This window comes from Hordeum vulgare, chromosome 7H, assembly GCF_904849725.1.
Source record: "Hordeum vulgare subsp. vulgare chromosome 7H, MorexV3_pseudomolecules_assembly, whole genome shotgun sequence".
NCBI classification, from domain to species: Eukaryota; Viridiplantae; Streptophyta; class Magnoliopsida; order Poales; family Poaceae; genus Hordeum; species Hordeum vulgare.
Genome location: NC_058524.1, coordinates 308,233,527 through 308,257,512, shown reverse-complemented (window position 1 = coordinate 308,257,512; position 23,986 = coordinate 308,233,527).

Here is a 23,986-nt window from a genome sequence, read left to right as displayed (position 1 = left end):
ACGATGAGATTACTCACGAACGGTGAAGAGCATCATGGAATTGGCGATGGAGGAAGGTTGATGATGACGATGGCGACAATTTCCCCTCTCCGGAGCCCAGAATGGACTCCAGATCTGCCCTCCAGATGAAGAACAGGAGGTGGTGGTGCCTCCGTATCGTAAAACGCGATGAATCCTTCTCTCTGATTTTTTCCGGGTGAAACGGAATATATAGAGCTGGGATTGGAGGTGGTGGAGCTCTGTGGGCCCCACAAGCCTGCCAAGCGCGGCCAAGGGGGTGGTCGCACCTCTTGGGCTTGTGGCCCACTGGCTCACCTCCTCCGGTGGATCTTTGCGCAGGTATTTTTCATTAATTCCAGAAAAATTCTCCGTAAATTTTCAGGTCATTCCGAGAACTTTTATTTCTACACAAAAACTACACCATGGCAATTCTGCTGAAAACAACGTTAGTCCGGGTTAGTTCCATTCAAATCATTTAAATTTGAGTCCAAAACAAGGGCAAAAGAGTTCGGAAAAGTAGATAGGATGGAGACGTATCAACTCACCCAAGCTTAAAGCCTTGCTTGTCCTCAAGCAATTCAGTTGACAAATTGAAAGAGACAAAAGAAAAACTTTGACGAACTCTGTTTGATCTTGTTGTTGCAACTATGTCTAACTCATAACCAGAATTTAAGCAAGACCACAAGCAAACCACATAAGCAAATGACATCTAGGTCTCACGGTAAACTCATATCAATGGCATAACCAACTAGCGAGCAAATAATAATAGGTCTCAAACGTCAACACTTCAATCAAAACAATCATAAAGCAGTACGAATAGATGGTATCTCGCTAGCTCTTTCTGAGACCGCAAAACATAAATGCATAGCACCTTCAAAGACCAAGGGCTGACTAAACATTGTAATTCATGGCAATGAAGATCCACTCACAGTCATACTCAACACAGTTAACAGAAAAGCAGAAAAACGATAGAGGTGCTCTCTAATTGGGGCTTTTATAAGAGGAGGATGACTCAAGAGGACCATAAATAGACAGTCCCTTCTTAGAGGGAAGCATTGATTTGCAGAGGTGCTAGAGCTCAAGCTTTGAAAACAGAGATAATAAATTTGGGTGGCATGCTTTCATTGTCAACCCAATGACTAAGAGTTCTCAACATCTTCCACGCTACACATGCTATAGGCGGTTCCCAAACAATAAAGTAAAGTTTTGACTCCCCTACCACCAATCAATCACACTCCACGGCTAGCCGAATCCTCGGGTACCGTCCATACCAACATCAATCCAGGGCGAGTTTTGTTTGCAATTATCTTTTCGATTTGAGCATGGAACTGGGAATTCCAATTACCGGCCCCTTTCTCGTGAATGATAGTGAATAAACACATATCGAGGATAACACGCCTAGCATGGAGGATATTGATAGCCCCCTGTCACCGCATGAGCGGTTGGGGCACGCAAAATAGATTATTTGTTGAAGGTTTAGAGAGTGGCACATGCAAATTTACTTGTAACGACAAGTAGATACCGCATATAGGTAGGTATGGTGGACTCATATGGAACAACTTTGGGTTTGTGGAAGTGGATGCACAAGCAGTATTCCCGCTTACTACAAGTGAAAGCTAGCAAAAGTCAGTCATCAAAATGCATTGAGATTAACTAACATTGAGTGGAAGCATGAGTAGGACATAAATCACCATGAACATGAATATCATAGAGGCTATGTTGATTTTGTTTCAACTACATGCGTAAACATGCGCCAAGTCAAGCCACTTGAAACATTCAAAGGAGGATACCATCATATCATACTACAACACAGTCATCTCAACATTCATGTTGGCATCCAAGGCAAACCATTATAAGCTCCTAGCTAAATAAGCATGGCATCAGCAACTATGATCTCTAAGTTGTCATTGCAAATATGTTTCTCTCACAACAAAGCTGAATCAGGCATGATGAGCTAGTCATATTTACAAAAAAAAAGATCGAGTTCATACCAGCTTTTCTAGGCTCAGTCACTTCATCATATATCGTCATTATTGCCTTTCACTTGCACGGCCAAATAATGTGAACAATAATTGGACTAAAGCTGGAATCTGCAGGAAAACACAAAGGAGAAGACAAAGTAATATGGCTCTTTAACAGCTAAACAGGTATGCATGCGAGAGCCACTAAACATTGTAACCATTATCTTCTACCTTGACCCAAAGAAAAAGTTACACGGGAAAGCTCCCTACAAGAAAAAGAAGAAAAATAAAATCTTTTTGGGTTTTCTCAAACTAGACAGATACACGAAAAGAAAACTAGAAAAATAAAATAAACTAGCATGGATGATACAGTGGCAAAGTGTGAATACTGACGAACAAAGTGAAAGCATAAGCAAGAATGTAAATTCGGTGAGAAACACGTACTCCCCCAAGCTTAGGCTTTTGGCCTAAGTTGGTCTACTCCCAAGGAGGGAAATAACCAGCTCCGGTGTACTCCGGATTGGACTGAGGATGCCACTGTTGTGTGAGCTCCTCTGGCTCCCACTGATAAACTGGCGTCTGGTACTCGACTGGCGGCTCAGGCACATGCACCTATGGTTTGCCTAAGCCCCAATATGCGTAGATGTCCGAGTGCATAATAATGTACCTGCCTGCATGAAGATTGAACAAAGAAGGAGCAGGCAAAGTAATAGTCTCACGAGTACCCTGACTAGTACCAGGTTATAAATCATCCTTCTATTTATATCTCTATCAAGAAAGTCATGGCGAACCATGCTTTCATAATCTAGATATCTCTCGGGAAGAAGAATCTCTTCTTCCACGTCAAGTCTAATAGGTATCTCAAAGTGTCTCGCAAGACGGGTAGCATAGATACCTCCATAGACAATGCCCTTAGAACAGTTCATGTTCAACCGTTGAGCTACTATAGCGCCCAAGCTATAAGTTTTATCATTATAAAGGGCTTCACGCAAGACCGCGAGATCTGGGGAACTAAGTGACCCAGCTTTCCCACGGCCAATCAGACATTTTCCCACAAATAATGAGAAGTACCTAAGCACGGGAAAATAAATGCTAGCAGCTCTAGCGCAAGACACTCCTCTCTCCTCTCCTACAACAATTGTGTCGATGAAAGATTCCAAGTCTCGTGGACGAGGTTCATGAATATCCCCAATGTAAGGTAATTTGCAAACATTGCAAAAGTCCTCGAGTGACATGCGCTGGCGGATATCATAAAGTTTGAACTCAACCATAGGAGGATTCTTCCTCGGATAGAAGTTAAAGCTTTGTACGAAGATATTAGTGAGGAGGAGGTATTGCGGACACTTATCTTCGATGAAGGCGGTAAGGCCTGCGTTCTCCACCAAGTGATAAAAGTCCTCATAAATTCCCGCGGCGCGTAAGAACACGTCGCTTGGCCACTCGCACGCTCGAACTTCTGCGTCTCGAGGGACTAGATACTTGGGCTTCTTCTCACTTCTATCATCCTTGGGGTCACGGCTTGAAGAGCCTCTTAAGAACCTCCTCATCTTTTCCCTTTTCTATCTCTGAAAATTTCTGAATTTTTTAGTGATTCTAAGGAAAAGTGAACAAGGCTCAACAAAACTAACAGCAACTACTCCAACAAGTGCCTAGAGGCCATATTACGCATCAAAACTACTTGGGACCAGCTATAATTAGCATGCAGAGCTCAAGAACATGGTCACCAAGGCAGCAAAAATACGCGAAGTATAAGGCACTTGAGCAAAAACTAATTGGACCAATGGAGAGCCACTTACCAAGGAGTAATTTCCCCAAAACAGTTCGGAGAATGGTGATTTGAGCAAAGAGATCAAAAATCCCGGCAAGAGGAGCAAGAACACGGGTTTGAGCTGCAAAACGATTTTTTGTGGAGGTAGGAGAACCAGATGAGAGCAAGAATGAGTGGAGGGGGTGCCTGTGGGCCCCACAAGCCTGGGTGGCTTGTGGCACACTGGTGCAGCCCCCAGACAAGCTCTTCGTCTCAGTATTTTTCAAAAATTCCAGAAAAAATCATACTTGATTTTCACGGCGTTCGGAAAACTTTTATTTTCGGGGTACTTTTCCACCGGACGCTAAAACAGAAAACAGGGAAAAATAAGCTAAATCTATCATTTTTCTTCTAATAAACCGAAGGTCAAAGCTTGGAACAGAGGTTTGTGACTCCTCGATTCATCCATCTCATGGTCATCGAAAGAAATCCGTCAGTGAGGTTGATCAAGTCTCCTCGACAAACCTTTTCGAATCGCAAAAGAGAACGGAGAATTTTCGATTAGTCACTAGGTCTCCTCAATGGGGATGTGTATCTCCCCAACAAGCAAATCATACTTCATCTTGACACGAGGAATAGGGCATTCAAAGCTCCCAATAAGAATCGATGAAGTTTTTTCGATAGCATTGATGCAATGTACTCGATATTGTTTCTTCAGAAAGTGCATTGTATGCTCATTACCGTTGACATGGAAAGTGACATTGTCTTTGTTGCAATCTATAACAGGCCCTGTAGTCTTTAAAAAGGGTCTTGCGAGGATGACCGCCATTGCATCGTCCTTAGGAATATCCAAAATAACAAAGTCTGTTAAGATGGTGACGTTGGCAACCACAACAGGCACATCCTCGCAAATGCCGATAGGGAAAGCAGTTGATTTGTCGGCCATTTGCAGAGAGATTTTAGTGGGTGTCAACTTATGCAGTTCAAGTCTACAATAAAGAGAGAGAGGCATAACACTAACACTAGCTCCAAGGTCGCATAAAGCAGTTATAACGTAGTTGCCTTTAATGGAGCAAGGTATAGTGGGCACACCGGGATCACCTAGTTTCTTAGGAGTTCCACTCTTGAAGGTATAGTTAGAAAGCATGGTGGAAATCTCAACCTCGGGTCTCCTCCTCTTATTAGTCACAATATCTTTCATGTACTTAGCATACAGAGACATTTTGAGCTTATCTATCAAACGCATTTGCAGAAAGATAGGTCTCATCATTTCAACAAAGCGCTCAAAATCCTCATCATCCTTTTTCTTGGATGGTTTGGGAGGAAAGGGCATGGGTTTCTGAACCCATGGTTCCCTTTCTTTACCATGCTTCCTAGCAGTGAAGTCATTCTTATCGTATCTCTTATTCTGAGGTTGTGGATTATCAAGATTAACAGGTTCAATCTCCACATCCTTATCGTTGCTAGGTTGAGCATCATCATGAACATCACTATTGATATTATAATTAGGCTCATGTTCATCATCAGATTGTGTTTCAGCATCAGAGACACAGACATCGTTTGGACTCTCAGGTGTAGCAGCAACAGGGTTGCTAGCGTGCAGGTTCCTATCATCTTTCTTCTTCTTTCTAGGATGACAAGGTGCATCAGTGCTAACTCCTTGAGAATCTTGTTCGATTCTCTTTGGATGACCCTCAGGATACAAAGGTTCCTGGGTCATTTTACCGCCTCTAGTAACGACTCTAACGGAATTTTCATTCATCTCATTGAGCAAGTCGTTCCGAGCCTTAAGTACTTGTTCTACCTGAGTAGTAACCATAGAGGCATGTTTACTCAGAAGCTTAAGATCGTTGACATTTCTGTCCACACATGCACTTAAATGACTAAGCATACGAGCATTCTGTTCCAATTGTCTGCTAACATAATCATTAAAACTCTGTTGTTTAGCAACAAAGTTATCAAATTCATCCAGACATAGGCTAGCAGGTTTATCAAAAGGAATATCACTCACATCAAACCTACACAGAGAATTTACTTCTACTACCTGTATCGGGTTATCAAGACCATGGATTTCTTCGATAGGTGGTAGATTTTTGACATCTTCAGATTTAATGCCTTTCTATCGCATAGATTTTTTGGCTTCTTGCATATCTTCAGGACTCGGGAATAGAATACCTATTTTCTTCGGAGTTGGCTAAGGAAGTGGTTCGGGAACATTCCAAGCATTCTCATTGCACAAGAAGTTATTCAATAGAATTTCAGCTTGTTCTACAGTTCGTTCCCTAAAAACACAACCAGCACAACTATCTAGGTGGTCTTTGGAAGCATCGGCAAGTCCATTATAGAAGATATCAAGTATTTCATTCTTCTCAAGAGGGTGATCAGGCAAAGCATTTAGTAGCTGGATGAGCCTCCCCCAAGCTTGTGGGAGACTCTCTTCTTTGGCTTGAGCAAACTTGTATATTTCCTGCAAGGCAGCTTGCTTCTTATGGGCAGGGAAATATTTCTCAGAGAAGTAGTAGACCATATCCTGGGGGCTACGCACACAACCAGCAGCAAGAGAAGTGAACCAAGTCTTAGCATCATCCTTTAGCGAGAAAGGAAATAGCTTGAGGATATAGTAGTGGCGAATCTTTTCCTCACTAGTGAATAGGGTGGCTAGTCGTTTGGTAAGATGGGCTACAACCGTTTCAGACTCATAACCGTGAAAAGGATCAAATTCGACTAGAGTGATTAACTCAGGGTCGATAGAGAATTCATAATCCTTCTCGGTCACAAAGATAGGCGAAGTAGCAAACTTCGGGTCATATTTCATCCTAGCGTTCAAAGATTTTTCTTTCCACTTGCACAGTAATTTCTCAACATCATAGCTATCCTTACACGCAAGAACGTCCTCAGCTATCTCTCCCTCCATAACATAATGTTCAGGCATAACACGCAATTCACGCATATCAGGAGAGCTAGTTCTAGCATGCAAAATAGCAGGTTCTACTTCAATAGTATCAGCAGTTTCAGAAGTATCATCACATCTAGCAGCAACTCTAGCAATTTTTGCATCAAGGAGTGCACCTAGTGGCAAAGCACTATCAGGCATAGCATGATCAGGCAAAGCAGTATCAAGCATAGCATCATTAGGCAAAGCAGTATCAAGCATAGCATCATCATAAGCATCATGGGCAGCAGAAGTAGCATCATCAAGCACAACCAACATATCAAGATTTCTAGCAGGAGGTGATGTCGCAAACTTACTCATAATTGAAGGTGAATCAAGTGCAGAGCTAGATGGCAGTTCCTTACCTGTCCTCGTAGTTGAGGGAAAGATTTAAGTTCTTGGATCTTTCGGATTCCTCATAGTGACTAGCAGACGTCAATCCCAAGTGACTCAGAGAATATAGCTGTGCTTCCCCGGCAACGGCGCCAGAAAAAGGTCTTAATAACCCACAAGTATAGGGGATCGCAACAGTTTTCGAGGGTAGAGTATTCAACCCAAATTTATTGATTCGACTCAAGGGGAAGCGAAATAATATTCTCAAGTATTAGCAGTTGAGTTGTCAATACAACCACACCTGAAAGATTTAGTGTCTGCAGCAAAGTATTAGTAGCAAGGTAGTATGATAGCAGCAGTAGCAACAGTAACCAGTAGCAGCAAAGTAACAGCAGTAGCGACAGAGTAACAGTAGCAGCAGTGACAACAGTAGCGGCAATGTGACGTAGCATGGACCAGTAGTAAAAGACTCGTAGGCATTGGATCGATGATGGATGATTATGCCAGATGTGATTCATCATGCGATAGTTATAACACGGAGATATATGTAACTAGCTCCTGTTCGTCAATCTAATGTAGGCATGTATTCTGTATGTAGTCATGCGTTCTTAGGGAAACGAACTTGCATGACATCTATTGTCCATCCCTCCCGTAGCAGCGGGGTCCTAATGGAAACTATGGGATATTAAGGTTCTCCTTTTAATAAAGAACCGGACCAACGCATTAACACTTGGTGAATACATGAACTCCTCATACTATGGTCATCTCCGGGAGTGGTTCCGGCTATTGTCACTCTGGGGTTGTCGGGTCATAACACATAGTAGGTGACTAGAACTTGCAAGATAGGACCTAAAACACACATATATTTGCTACAACATAATAGGTTCAGATCTGAAATCATCGCACTCGGTCCCTAGTGACAAGCATTAAGCATGGTAAAGTAGTAGCAACATCAATCTCAGAACATAGTGGATACTAGGGATCAATCCCCGTCAAAACTAACTCGATTACATGATAGATCTCATCCAACTCATCACCGTCCAACAAGCCAACGATGAGATTACTCACGAACGGTGAAGAGCATCATGGAATTGGCGATGGAGGAAGGTTGATAATGACGATGGCAACGATTTCCCCTCTACGGAGCCCAGAACGGACTCCAGATATGCCCTCCAGATGAAGAACAGGGGGTGGCGGCGCCTCCGTATCGTAAAACGCGATGAATCCTTCTCTCTAATTTTTTTTCCGAGCAAAACGTATTATATAGAGCTGAGATTGGAGGCGGTGGAGCTCTTTGGGCCCCACAAGCCTGCCAGGCGCGGCCAAGGGGGTGGCCGCGCCTCCTGGGCTTGTGGTCCACTGGCTCACCTCCTCCGGTGGATCTTTGCGCAGGTATTTTTCATTAATTCCAGAAAAATTCTCCGTAAATTATCATGTCATTCCGAGAACTTTTATTTCTGCACAAAAACAACACCATGGCAATTCTGCTGAAAATAGCGTTAGTCCGGGTTAGTTCCATTCAAATCATGCAAATTAGAGTCTAAAACAAGGGAAAAAGAGTTTGGAAATGTAGATACGATGGAGACGTATCATGACCCAAGGGTAAAAATGAGGAATAGTTACATGGATTCTCTCTCCAATAATTGACCAGAGGCCATGGCGAAGCTACTGGAGGTAAAATGTAACTAGGAAAGGTTGTGGTAGAAAGTTGAGCTCGAGGGTAAAGGTGGAAGGGGTCAAAGGAGCCAATTTGGTGAGTGCACACAAGGTGTTTGATGAGTGTCAGGGCAACCAGATGAACTTCAATGGATATGAGACTTAACCGGATCAAATAATAGATGAAAATAAGCTTGACACCAAATCTGGGATTTGGTGGAGAAGGTTTCCAATGTATACTTTGAAAACCCATAAAATGGGCAGAAATGGCTTTCCGCTTACAAAACTATTCACATCAATTCCCACAAATCCAATATTTGGTATGGAGGAATTATTTGAGCATTAAAGCATGCCCAAAAAGTTTGGGGTCAATTGGAGGAACTTTATAATGTAAAGTTTCCCAAATTCATAAATCAACAGAGAGGGTTTTGAGGGGCTTGGGACAAGTTCTTTTATTCTCCTTGATGCACCACCTGGTGTGGATGCATTATTGGATTATAAGAACATGTCTACCAAATTTGAGCACAGTTGGAGATACTTGACAATGTAAAGTTGCTCAAATTTGGATATGAATAGATAGGGTTTTAGAATATTTAGGGGAATCAAAACTACTTGGATTGAGATGAAACTTGGCAAGACCATCACATATAGCATATGTGACATTCTAGAATTTTATAAGAATTTATTGATAATATTTCTTATGTGAATATTCCAAAAGCTTGAAATAGGTAGGAAGGGTTTTGAAGAGGTTTGCCCAATATTTGAACATGACCATGTGTTGAAACTCATATATATGGAATATATATGTCCACTAAGTTTCCCTAAATTTTCTTAAATATTTTTAAAGCAATAAAAATAACTTTCCTTCATAACAGACCATTTTTGGCCTCATGGGATGGCATTTAAATAAAATATATAAATAACTTTTAAAATAATAATATTGTGGTTTTGGGAAGCCATTCTGATAATGGGTTTTAAATAAAATAATTGGTCCAAAATAAATTCTCTAATTTGAGGACTTGTAGTACAAATCCCATCTCACAGGTTTTGAAAGCTTAATTCAAAGAAATGCTTTTTGGTGAAAATAATATTTGGTAAAAAAAGTTTCTGGTCCTAAACGCATGGCATGATCATTGGGCAGGAATTTTGGGCTAAGGAGGTGAGTCTGCAGAGTAACAGGAATTATTGAGGATCAACCACAGGCATACAAACAAGCAGGCAAACAATAGTCACTTCAAGCATCACAAGAATTCACAAAACTTTTAATTGGACCTAATTTTTGAAATAAGTAAATTATTCAGGAAAGCTAAACAGAGGGTGTTACACTAGTGCCTGGGTGCACCTCAACACTTGGTTCTCTGAAATCATTCTGACTATCTTCATATCTAGACATCTTGGCAGACAAGCAGAAACTCGGTAGCAAACAGCAAACCTATGAAGTAGATATAGGAGAGATAGAAGATTTGAGCATCACAAAACACAGAGGGGATTTTTCAAATTTTGATGTCTGAAACTTTGGGTATGATCTTCTGAAGGATGGAAATCAGTTGCACCGAGTTGACATTTTCGGAGTCACCGAGAAAGCTTACTCGCTTTACAAAAATTTGGCAGTCTGTTTCGGTGGGACCGAAAAGAGCTACTCGGTCTCACCGAGTTACTTCTTAGGAACCCTAAAAGGAAAATTGGTGGAACCGATTTTGCAAACTCGGTCACACCGAGTTGCACGCTGCGGCAGATCAGATCCAAAATTTCATCTTCCTCTATGCTACGAGATACTCTCGTGGAAGGGAAGGGTTTGCACATGGTGGCTTGTAGATAAACTTTCCCAATGCGTAAGAATCGGGTAGGGGGACGCACAAGGAGATCGGATCCATACCCTAACTTGGTGGCGGTCCGACTACAGCGGCGACGACAGTGAAGAATCCGTCGACTGCGCAATTCCCAACGGAGGAGGCGTCCGGGGAGGCAAAGGCTATGACCAGTGGTCTTCGGGGCAGCTTAGGGTTTTTAGGCGAAGGGTTTTGACAATTTGAATTCAAAGAACAAGTCCGCTGGAATATATACCCGTTCGCTGTCGGTGTCACCGAGATGAAAAAATTGGTGTCACCGAGTTCCTCTACTGTCAGCTAATAGGGAAACTCCGTGTAACCGAATTTGTGATCTTGGTGGTACCGAGGTTCAAAAAATAGATCAGCTTTGGAAATTCGGTGGAACCGAGTTTATGGAGTTGGTCTCGTTGGGGAACGTAGTAATTTCAAAAAAAATCCTACGCAACACAAGGATCTATCTGTGGAGAAACCAGCAACGAGCAAAGGGGTAGAGCATCTTCATACCTTTGAAGATTGCTAAGTGGAAGCGTTGCTAGAATGCGGTTGATGGAGTCATACTCGCAGCGATTCAGATCGCCGTGGGTTCCGATATATGCGCCGAACAATGATGCCTCCGCGTTCAACACAGCTGCAGCCCGGTGACGTCTCCGACGCCTTGATCCATCAAGGAGGGAGGAGAGGTTGAGGGAGAACTCCGGTAGCACGACGGCGTGTTGACGGTGGAGCTACGTGGCACTCTGACAGGGCTTCGCCAAGCACTACAGAGGGTGAGCAGGAGGAGGAGTAGTGTTGTGCCGAGAGAGAGAGAGATTGTGCTCAAAACAGCCGCAAAACCTCCACTATATATAGGAGGAGAGGGAGGAGGGTGCCCACCCTTAGGGTTTCCACCCTAAGGGGTGCGACAGCGCTAGATGGGCAAGGGGGCGACGACCAAGGGGTGGAGGAGGTGGCTCCCTAGGGTGGGCAAGCCCACCATGCCTAGGGTTAGCCCAGCACCCCTCTCTTGCGCCTTGGGCTGATGGTTGATAACCCACAAGTATAGGGGCTCAATTGTAGCCTTTCTCGATACGTAAGCGTGTCGAACCCAACGAGGAACTAAAGGTAGGACAAATATTCCCTCAAGTTCTATCGACCACCGATACAAGTCTATGCACACTTTACGTTCGCTTTACCTAGAACAAGTATCAAACTAGAAGTACTTTGTAGGTGTGATAGGATAGGCTTGCAAGAAAAGAAAGAACACGTAAATAAAAACTAGGGGTTGGTTAGAATTACGTTAGTTTAACGAGTGTGGAATAGTGGTGGTAGGAGTTGCGGAATTGTCCATAAGCAATTGACTACGTTACTAGACCGATAGCAAGTTTTGTGTGGGAGAGGCCACTGCTAGCATGTCATCCCTTACTTGGAATTCCATGCACTTATGATTGGAACTATTAGCAAGCATCCGCAACTACTAATGTTCATTAAGGTAAAACCCAACCATAGCAATAAGATATATTGGTCCCCCTTAAATCCCATATGCATCAATTTCTATGCTAGGCTGAAACTTCTGTCACCCTTGCCCTCCAATACATAGTCCTATCAACATACTACTAACCCTATGGTGTGATCCACGCGCGTGCTCATATGATGGGAACCAAAGGACAACAACATAACCACAAGCAAATTAAACCAATCATAGTAATTCATCAATCACCGGTAGGACAACGAAAATCTACTCAGACATCATAGGATGGGTGTTGGAATTATGCCCTATAGGCAATAATAAATATAGTTATTATTATAATTCCTGTATCAAGATAATTGTTTATTATCCATGCTATAATTGTATTGAATGAAGACTCATTTACATGTGTGGATACATAGAGAAAACACCGTCCCTAGCAAGCCTCTAGTTGGCTAGCCAGTTGATCAAAGATAGTCAGTGTCTTCTGATTATGAACAAAGTGTTGTTGCTTGATAACTGGATCACGTCATTAGGAGAATCACGTGATGGACTAGACCCAAACTAATAGATGTAGCATGTTGATCGTGTCATTTTGTTGCTACTGTTTTCTGCGTGTCAAGTATTTATTCCTATGACCATGAGATCATATAACTCACTGACACCGGAGGAATGCTTTGTGTGTATCAAACGTCGCAACGTAACTGGGTGACTATAAAGATGCTCTACAGGTATCTCCGAAGGTGTTAGTTGAGTTAGTATGGATCAAGACTGGGATTTGTCACTCCGTGTGACGGAGAGGTATCTCGGGGCCCACTCGGTAATACAACATCACACACAAGCCTTGCAAGCAATGTAACTTAGTGTAAGTTGCGGGATCTTGTATTACGGAACGAGTAAAGAGACTTGCCGGTAAACGAGATTGAAATAGGTATACGGATACTGACGATCGAATCTCGGGCAAGTAACATACCGAAGGACAAAGGGAATGACATACGGGATTATATGAATCCTTGGCACTGAGGTTCAAACGATAAGATCTTCGTAGAATATGTAGGATCCAATATGGGCATCCAGGTCCCGCTCTTGGATATTGACCGAGGAGTCTCTCGGGTCATGTCAACATAGTTCTCGAACCCGCGGGGTCTGCACACTTAAGGTTCGACGTTGTCTTATGCGTATTTGAGTTATATGGTTGGTTACCGAATGTTGTTCAGAGTCCCGGATGAGATCTCAGACGTCACGAGGGTTTCCGGAATGGTCCGGAAACGAAGATTGATATATAGGATGACCTCATTTGATTACCGGAAGGTTTTCGGAGTTACCGGGAATGACGAATGGGTTCCGGGAGTTCACCGGGGGGTGGCAACCCACCCCGGGGAAGCCCATAGGCCATGAGGGTGGTGCACCAGCCCTTAGTGGGTTGGTGGGACAGCCCAAAAGGGCCCTATGCGCCTAGGAAAGAAAATCAAGGAGAAAAGAAAAAAAAGGGAGGTGGGAAGGGAAGGAAGGACTCCCACCCACCAAACCCAAGTCCAACTCGGTTTGGGGGGCGCCTTCCCCCTTGGACTCGGCCGACACCCTTGGGGCTCCTTGAGCCCCAAAGCAAGGTCCCCTCCCTCCCACCTATATATACGGAGGTTTTAGGGCTGATTTGAGACGACTTTTCCACGGCAGCACGACCACATACCTCCACGGTTTTTCCTCTAGATCGCGTTTCTGCGGAGCTCGGGCGGAGCCCTGGTGAGACAAGGTCATCACCAACCTCCGGAGCGTCATCACGCTTCCGGAGAACTCTTCTACCTCTCCATCTCTCTTGCTGGATCAAGAAGGCCGAGATCATCGTCGAGCTGTACGTGTGCTGAACGCGGAGGTGCCGTCCGTTCGGTACTAGATCGTGGGACTGATCGCGGGATTGTTCGCGGGGCGGATCGAGGGACGTGAGGACGTTCCACTACATCAGCCGCGTTCACTAACGCTTCTACTGTACGATCTACAAGGGTACGTAGATCACTCATCCCCTCTCGTAGATGGACATCACCATGAAAGGTCTTCGTGCGCGTAGGAAAAAAAAAATTCCCATGCGACGTTCCCCAACAATGGCATCATGAGCTAGGTTCATGCGTAGATGTCTTCTCGAGTAGAACACAAAAGTTTTTGTGGGTGGTGATGTGCGTTTTGCTGCCCTCCTTAGTCTTTTCTTGATTCCGCGGTATTGTTGGATTGAAGCGGCTTGGACCGACATTACTCGTACGCTTACGAGAGACTGGTTTCATCGCTACGAGTAACCCCGTTGCTCAAAGATGACTGGCACGTGTCGGTTTCTCCAACTTTAGTTGAATCGGATTTGACCGAGGAGGTCCTTGGATGAGGTTAAATAGCAACTCATATATCTCCGTTGTGGTGTTTGCGTAAGTAAGATGCGATCCTACTAGATACCCATGGTCACCACGTAAAACATGCAACAACAAAATTAGAGGACGTCTAACTTGTTTTTGCAGGGTATGCTTGTGATGTGATATGGCCAATGATGTGATGTGATATATTGGATGTATGAGATGATCATGTTGTAATAGAAAATATCGACTTGCACGTCGATGGTACGGCAACCGGCAAGAGCCATAGGGTTGTCTTTATACTAACGTTTGTGCTTGCAGATGCGTTTACTATTTTGCTAGGATGTAGCTTTAGTAGTAATAGCATGAGTAGCACGACAACCCCGATGGCAACACGTTGATGGAGATCATGGTGTGGCGCAAGTGACAAGAAGATCGTGCCGGTGCTTTGGTGATGGAGATCAAGAAGCACGTGATGATGGCCATATCATGTCACTTATGAATTGCATGTGATGTTAATCCTTTTATGCACCTTATTTTTCTTAGAACGACGGTAGCATTATGGGGTGATCTCTCACTAAAATTTCAAGACGAAATTGTGTTCTCCCCGACTGTGCACCGTTGCTACAGTTCGTCGTTTCGAGACACCACGTGATGATCGGGTGTGATAGACTCAACGTTCAGATACAACGGGTGCAAAACAGTTGCACACGCGGAACACTCGGGTTAAGCTTGACGAGCCTAGCATGTGCAGACATGGCCTCGGAACACATGAGACCGAAAGGTCGATCATGAATCATATAGATGATATGATTAGCATAGGGATGCTTACCACTGAAACTATACTCAACTCACGTGATGATCGGACTTGAGCTAGTGTAAGTGGATCATGAACCACTCAAATGACTAGAGAGATGTACTTTTTGAGTGGGAGTTTAGCGAATAATTTGATTAAGTTAAACTCTAATTATCTTGAACATAGTCTAAGTCCACTTTGAATCTATTTGTGTTGTAGATCATGGCTCACGCGACAGTCACCCTGAATTTTAATACGTTCCTAGAGAAAGCTAAGTTGAAAGATGATGGAAGCAACTTTGTAGACTGGGCTCGTAATCTTAAGCTAATCTTACAAGCTGGGAAGAAGGATTATGTCCTTAATGCTGCGCTAGGAGATGAACCACCCGCTACGGCTGATCAGGATGTTAAGAACGCTTGGTTAGCACGTAAGGAGGACTACTCAGTAGTTCAATGTGCAGTCTTGTATGGCTTAGAACCGGGACTTCAACGTCGCTTTGAGTGTCATGGAGCATTTGAGATGTTCCAGGAGTTGAAGTTTATCTTTCAGAAGAACGCCCGGATCGAGAGGTATGAGACCTCCGATAAATTCTATGCTTGCAAGATGGAGGAGAACTCGTCTGTTAGTGAACATGTGCTCAAAATGTCTGGGTACTCAAACCATCTAGCTGAGCTGGGGATTGAACTCCCGCAAGAGGCTATCACTGACAGAATCCTTCAATCACTGCCGCCAAGCTATAAAGGCTTTGTGTTGAACTACAACACGTAAGGGATGAACAAGTCACCCGGCGAGTTGTTTGCAATGCTGAAAGTCGCAGAGTCTGAACTCCGTAAAGAACATCAAGTGTTGATGGTGAATAAGACCACTAGTTTCAAGAGAAACGGCAAAGGCAAGAAGGGTATTCGAAGAAGAGCGGCAAGCCTGTTGCCAATCCGACGAAGAAACCCAAAGCTGGACCTAAGCCTGAAACGGAGTGTTACTATTGCAAGGGTATGGGTCACTCGAAGCGCAATTGCCCCAAGTATCTGGCAGATAAGAAGGCGGCCAAAGAAAAATTAGGTATATTTGATATACATGTTATTGGTGTGTACTTAACCGGCTCTCGTAGTAGTGCCTGGGTATTCGATACCGGTTCTGTTGCTCATATTTGCAACTCGCAACAGGAACTGCGGAATAGACGAAGGCTGGCGAAAGATGAAGTGACGATGCGCGTAGGTAATGGTTCCAAGGTTGATGCAATCGCCGTCGGCACAGTTTCACTTCAGTTACCATCAGGATTAGTGATGAACTTAAATCATTGTTATTTAGTGCCTGCGTCGAGCATGAACATTATATCTGGATCTTGTCTATTGCGAGACGGTTACTCTTTTAAGTCATAGAATAATGGTTGTTCTATTTCTATGAGTAACATCTTTTATGGTCATGCACCTAATGTGAGAGGACTATTCATATTGAATCTTGATAGCGATACACATATACATAACATTGAGACCAAAAGAGTTAGAGTTATCAATGATAGCGCCATATTTTTGTGGCACCGCCGCTTAGGTCATATTGGTGTAAAGCGCATGAAGAAACTCCATGCTGATGGACTTTTGGAGTCACTTGACTTTGATTCACTTGACACGTGCGAACCATGCCTCATGGGCAAGATGACTAAGACTCCGTTCTCCGGAACTATGGAGCGGGCAAGTGACTTGTTGGAAATCATACATACCGTTGTGTGTGGTCCGATGAGCGTAGAGGCGCGCGGCGGATATCGTTATTTTCTCACCTTCACTAACGATTTGAGTAGATATGGTTATGTCTACTTGATGAAGCACAAGTCTGAAACATTTGAAAAGTTCAAGCAATTTCAGAGTGAAGTGGAAAATCATCGTAACAAGAAGATCAAGTTCCTACGGTCTGATCGTGGGGGTGAATATCTGAGTTTCAAGTTTGGTGCTCACTTAAGACAATGTGGAATTGTTTCACAGTTAACACCTCCTGGAACACCACAGCGTAATGGTGTGTCCGAACGTCGTAGTCGTACTTTATTAGAGATGGTGTGATCTATGACGTCTCTTACTGTTTTGCCGTTATCATTTTGGGGTTATGCATTAGAAACAGCTGCATTCACTTTAAATAGGGCACCATCAAAATCCGTTGAGACGACACCATACGAACTGTGGTATGGCGAAAGGCCAAAGTTGTAGTTTCTTAAAGTTTGGGGATGTGATGCTTCTGTCAAAAAGCTTCAGCCTGAAAAGCTGGAACCCAAAGTGGAAAAGTGCGTCTTCATAGGTTACCCAAAGGTGACGGTTGGGTACACCTTCTATCTCAAATCCGAGGGCAAAGTGTTTGTTGCTAAAAACGGAGCTTTTCTCGAGAAGGAGTTTCTCTCGAGAGAATTGAGTGGGAGGAAGATAGAACTTGACGAGGTTGTCGAACCTCTCATCCCTCTAGATGGTGGCGCAGGGCAAGGGGAAACCTCTGTCGTTGCAACGCCGGTTGAGGAGGAAGTTAATGATGATGATCATGAAACTCCGATTCAAGTTTCTGTCGAACCACGCAGGTCGACGAGACCACATGCTGCTCCAGAGTGGTACGGTAATCCCGTCTTATCGATCATGTTGTTGGACAACAATGAACCTGCAAATTATGAAGAATCAATGGTGGGCCCAGATTCCAACAAATGGCTAGAAGCCATGAAGTCCGAGATAGGATCCATGTATGAGAACAAAGTGTGGACTTTGGAGGTACTACCTGAGGGCCGCAAGGCTATTCAGAACAAATGGATTTTTAAGAGGAAGACGGACGCTGACGGCAATGTGACCGTTTATAAAGCTCGACTTGTGTCAAAGGGTTTTTCACAAGTTCAAGGAGTTGACTACGATGAGACTTTCTCACCCGTAGCGATGCTTAAGTCCGTCAGAATCATGTTAGCAATAGCTGCATTTTTCGATTATGAAATCTGGCAGATGGATGTCAAAACGGCGTTCCTTAACGGTTTCCTTAAGGAAGAATTGTATATGATGCAACCCGAAGGTTTTGTCGATCCAAAGAATGATAACAAGGTGTGCAAGCTCCAGCGATCCATTTATGGACTAGTGCAAGCATCTCGGAGTTGGAACAAACGCTTTGATGAGGTGATCAAAGCATTTGGGTTTATACAAGTGGTTGGAGAATCTTGTATTTACAAGAAAGTGAGTGGGAGCTCTGTGGCGTTTCTAATATTATATGTGGATGACATATTGCTGATTGGAAACAACGTGGAGTTTTTAGAGAGCATAAAGGATTACTTGAATAAAAGTTTCTCTATGAAGGACCTAGGAGAAGCTGCTTACATTCTAGGTATTAAGATCTATAGGGATAGATCAAAACGCCTGATAGGACTTTCACAAAGCACATACCTTGATAAAGTTTTGAAGAGGTTCAAAATGGAACAGTCCAAGAAAGGGTTCTTGCCAGTTTTACAAGGTACGAGATTGAGTAAGACTCAGTGCCCAGCAACTGATGAAGATAGAGAACATATGCGCTCCGTCCCCTATGCTTCAGCCATTGGTTCTATCATGTATGCAATGCTGTGCACTAGACCGGATGTTAGCCTGGCCATAAGCATGGCAGGTAGGTTCCACAGTAATCCAGGAGTGGATCACTGGACAGCGGTCAAGAATATCCTGAAGTACCTGAAAAGGACTAAGGAGATGTTTCTCGTGTATGGAGGTGACGAAGAGCTCGCCGTAAAAGGTTACGTCGATGCAAGCTTTGACACAGATCCGGACGACTCTAAGTCGCAAACCGGATACGTATTTATTCTTAATGGGGGTGCAGTAAGCTGGTGCAGTTCCAAGCAAAGCGTCGTAGCAGATTCTACATATGAAGCGGAGTACATGGCTGCCTCGAAGGCGGCTAAGGAGGGTGTCTGGATGAAGCAGTTCATGACGGATCTTGGAGTGGTGCCAAGCGGACTGAATCCAATAACCTTGTTCTGTGACAACACGGGTGCCATTGCCTTGGCAAAGGAACCACGGTTTCACAAGAAGACCAGATACATCAAACGACGCTTCAACCTCATCCGCGACTACGTCGAAGGAGAGGACGTAAATATATGCAAAGTGCACACGGATCTGAATGTAGCAGACCCGCTGACTAAACCTCTTCCACGGCCAAAGCATGATCAACACCAGAACTGTATGGGTGTTAGATTTATTACAATGTAATTCACATGATGATGTGAGGGCTAGATTATTGACTCTAGTGCAAGTGGGAGACTGTTGGAATTATGCCCTAGAGTCAATAATAAATATAGTTATTATTGTAATTCCTCTATCAATATAATCGTTTATTATCCATGCTATAATTGTATTGAATAAAGACTCATTTACATGTGTGGATACATAGACAAAACACCATCCCTAGCAAGCCTCTAGTTGGCTAGCCAATTGATCAAAGATAGTCAGTGTCTTCTGATTATGAACAAAGTGTTGTTGCTTGATAACTAGATCACCTCATTAGGAGAATCAGGTGATGGACTAGACCCAAACTAATAGACGTAGCATGTTGATCGTGTCATTTTGTTGCTACTGTTTTCTGCGTGTCAAGTATTTATTCCTATGACCATGAGATCATATAACTCACTGACACCGGAGGAATGCTTTGTGTGTATCAAACGTCGCAACGTAACTGGGTGACTATAAAGATGCTCTACAGGTATCTCCGAAGGTGTTAGTTGAGTTAGTACGGATCAAGACTGGGATTTCTCACTCCGTGTGACGGAGAGGTATCTCGGGGCCCACTCGGTAATACAACATCACACGCAAGCCTTGCAAGCAATGTAACTTAGTGTAAGTTGCGGGATCTTGTATTACGGAACGAGTAAAGAGACATGCCGGTAAACGAGATTGAAATAGGTATACGGATACTGACGATCGAATCTCGGGCAAGTAACATACCGAAGGACAAAGGGAATGACATACGGGATTATATGAATCCTTGGCACTGAGGTTCAAACAATAAGATCTTCGTAGAATATGTAGGATCCAATATGGGCATCCAGGTCCCGCTATTGGATATTGACCGAGGAGTCTCTCGGGTCATGTCTACATAGTTCTCGAACCCGCAGGGTTTGCACACTTAAGGTTTGACGTTGTTTTATGCGTATTTGAGTTATATGGTTGGTTACCAAATGTTGTTCGGAGTCCCGGATGAGATCACGGACGTCACGAGGGTTTCCGGAATGGTCCGGAAACGAAGATTGATATATAGGATGACCTCATTTGATTACCGGAAGGTTTTCGGAGTTACCGGGAATGTACCGGGAATGACGAATGGGTTCCGGGAGTTCACCGGGGGGGTGGCAACCCACCCCGGGGAAGCCCATAGGCCATGAGGGTGGCGCACCAGCCCTTAGTGGGCTGGTGGGACAGCCCAAAAGGGCCCTATGCGCCTAGGAAAGAAAATCAAGGAGAAAAGAAAAAAAAAAGGGAGATGGGGAGGGAAGGAAGGACTCCCACCCACCAAACCAAGTCCAACTCGGTTTGGGGGGGAGAGCCTTCCCCCTTGGACTCGGTCGACCCCCTTGGGGCTCCTTGAGCCCCAAGGCAAGGTCCCCTCCCTCCCACTTATATATACGGAGGTTTTAGGGCTGATTTGAGACGACTTTTCCATGGCAACCCGACCACATACCTCCACGGTTTTTCCTCTAGATCGTGTTTCTGCGGAGCTCGGGCGGACCCTGCTGAGACAAGGTCATCACCAACCTCCGGAGCGCCATCATGCTGCCGGAGAACTCTTCTACCTCTCCGTCTCTCTTGCTGGATCAAGAAGGCCGAGATCATCGTCGAGCTGTACGTGTGCTGAACGCGGAGGTGCCGTCCGTTCGGTACTAGATCGTGGGACTGATCACGGGATTGTTCGCGGGGCGGATCGAGGGACATGAGGACGTTCCACTACATCAACCGCGTTCACTAACGCTTCTGCTGTACGATCTACAAGGGTACGTAGATCACTCATCCCCTCTCGTAGATGGACATCACCATGATAGGTCTTCGTGCGCGTAGGAAAATTTTTGTTTCCCATGCGACGTTCCCCAACAGTGGCAACACATCATTGGATAATAATATGAAGCATAAAGCACCATGTTCAAGTAGAGGGTACAGCGGGTTGCGGGAGAGTGGACTGCTGAATATAGATGGGGGAAGGCGATGGAGGTGTTGGTGAAGATGACGGAGGTGTTGATGTAGATCGCCCTCACACGACGATGTCCCGGGCGGTGTTCCGGCGCCGCCGGGAGAGAGGGGGAGAGATCCCCCCCCCCCCCGTTCTTATTCTTCTTCCTTAACCTCCTCCCTAGATGGGAGAAGGGTTTCCCCTATGGTCCATGGTCTCCATGGAGGCGGAGGGGCGAGAGCCCCATCGAGATTGGATCTCTCTCTCTCTCTCTCTGTGTCCTTCTGTTTCTGCGCTCCCAGATTCTGCCTTTCACCATTTCTTAAATTCCCGAAGATCCGTAACTCCGATTGGGCTGAAATTTTAAAACCATTTTCTTCCAGATATTATCTTTCTTGTGGCGAAAGAAGGGCCCCAACCGCCTTAGGGATTGTTCACAAGCCTGTCAACCACGGCCTAGAGGGGGGTCGCGCCTCCTGGGCTTGTGACCTCCTCGGGCATCGTTTCGTGTAGATTCTTCTTCCCAAAAATCATAAATATTCCGAAAAAAGTCCCAGTAGGTTTTTTATTACGTTTGGACTTCGTTTGGTATGAATAATCTACGAAACAAAAAACATGCAACAAACAGGAACTGGCACTGGGCACTGGATCAATATGTTAATCCCAAAAATAGTATTAAAAGTTGCCAAAAGTATATGAAAGTTGTAGAATATTGGGATGAAACAATCAAAAATTATAGATACGAAGGAGATGTATCAGCATCCCCAAGCTTAATTCCTGCTCGTCCTCTAGTAGGTAAATGATAAAAAAGATAATTTTTTATGTCGAATGCTACCTAGAATAATCTTGATCATATAATCTAATCATGGCATGAATACTAAAACTCGAGTGACTCGAAGCAATAGTCTATCATTTGACATAAAGACAATAATATTTGAAGCATACTAGCAAAGCAATCATGTCTTCTCAAAATATCATGGCCGAAGAAAGTTATCCCTTCAAAATCATATTGTCTGGCTATGCTCCATCTTCCCCACACAACGTATTTAAATCATGCACAATCCCGGTTTTAGCCAAGCAATTGTTTCATACTTTAGTGTTCTCAAACTTTTTCAACTTTCACGCAATACATGAGCATGAGCCATGGACATAGCACTATAGGTGGAATAGAATATGGTGGTTGTGGAGAAGACAAAAAGGAGGAGATAGTCTCACATCAACTAGGCGTATCAACGGGCTATGGAGATGCCCATCAATAGATATCAATGTGAGTGAGTAGGGATTGCCATGCAAAAGATGCACAAGAACACGGCAAGAAGATCAAGCCTCTCTCTTTCAGAGAGGGAGACTTGGTGCTCAGAAGAACCCATTGCACAGCCGGCCAGCACAAGCTCTCATCCCCATGGGAGGGACCCTTAATCATCAGTAGGGCATTGCACAACAACTCATACTACCTGATTGATGCCCAAAAGCCAAGGAATACTCCGGCCAGGAGACGGAACGTCCATGGAACGCGGCGTTGCTTTGCCCGTTCTATTGCTAGAAGGCAAGTATCAAACATGGAAACAGCATGCACAAATGTATCGTTCTCCCTCTTCAGGGATTTCCAATGAATGCAATGAAAAGAGCATGCCCTATGCTTCTTTTTAAGTTCATATCTAGAGTGCTCACTCTGCGAAGCCCCTTGCTGGCTCTAATAAGCTCAGGGGCTCGCTAGCCGCCCGGACGCCTTCCTTATGTTGTAGAAAAACACATAGTGTACGCCGGAGCGATCCCTAGTCACCTCGTAACAGCTACAGACCGGCTCCCGGCTGTCCGGCTAGCGAGGCGACGCCAGGTAAGGCCGGATGCATGCAAAGTTTGACTACAAGAAGGTTGTTGGCTCGGGTTGGCTTGATCTATTTTACGATCTCATTCTAGCCAGCCTCTGCTGGTTTATCTCTGAGTCTTTAAGTCTTGATGGCTTCGAGAAATCCAAGTCTTCTATTCTCAAGGCCAGAAACCTCGACCCAGTCATAGACCAGCTCTGGGGTGTCGGGCTGGCGGGGTGGAAACTTGGGGGTACATGAATTGGAGGAAAAGAAGTCAAACAGTAATCAAAAGATAAAGATATAAAACAACACGCATGGCATTACGAATATAATGCTGAATCCATACATTCAAAATGCATTGGCCCACGGCCGAAGTTCATTACACCCCCAAGTGGGTGGAACTGTTGGACTGACAATACAATTTTAGACAACAAAAAGAAAAAACAGGACAGGCTAAGGGGTTGCAGCCTCATCGGTCGCCCCGGCTGCTGCTCCTGAAGTGGTGGCTTCACCATCGCCGGCTGCTCCCGAGGCGGTGGCGCCGTCTCCTCCACGAGGGCTTCCGGCTTCGTCCGCACTTGAGTCGGCGTACGCCACGCTGCTTGAGGCGGCAACACCTTCCATCTCATGGGTCGCCTCGTCGGAGCTACCATCAGTGTCATAGGGCTGAAGGCCATGCAGATCTTCAGGGATCACATCGCCGCCTTCACCCCGCTCCAGGTTGAGCTCATCCCAGGCGGCGTACGAGGCGGTGTCGTTGTCCCTCACGCGCAGCGCTTCCTCCACGACCTGCAGCTCCGCCTCCGAGTCATCACGCTGAGGGACGAGCTTGCCCAAGTCCAAGTTTCGGTACGAGGACTTGGCCAAGCGCATGGCCATGTAGGCTCAAGCGCACGCAGCCGAAGCACGCCAGGCGTCAAGACGGTCCTCGCCAGCCGCAGGCCAGCGGGAGAGCCAGCTCATCGAAGCCGGCACCACGCCATCAGGCCAC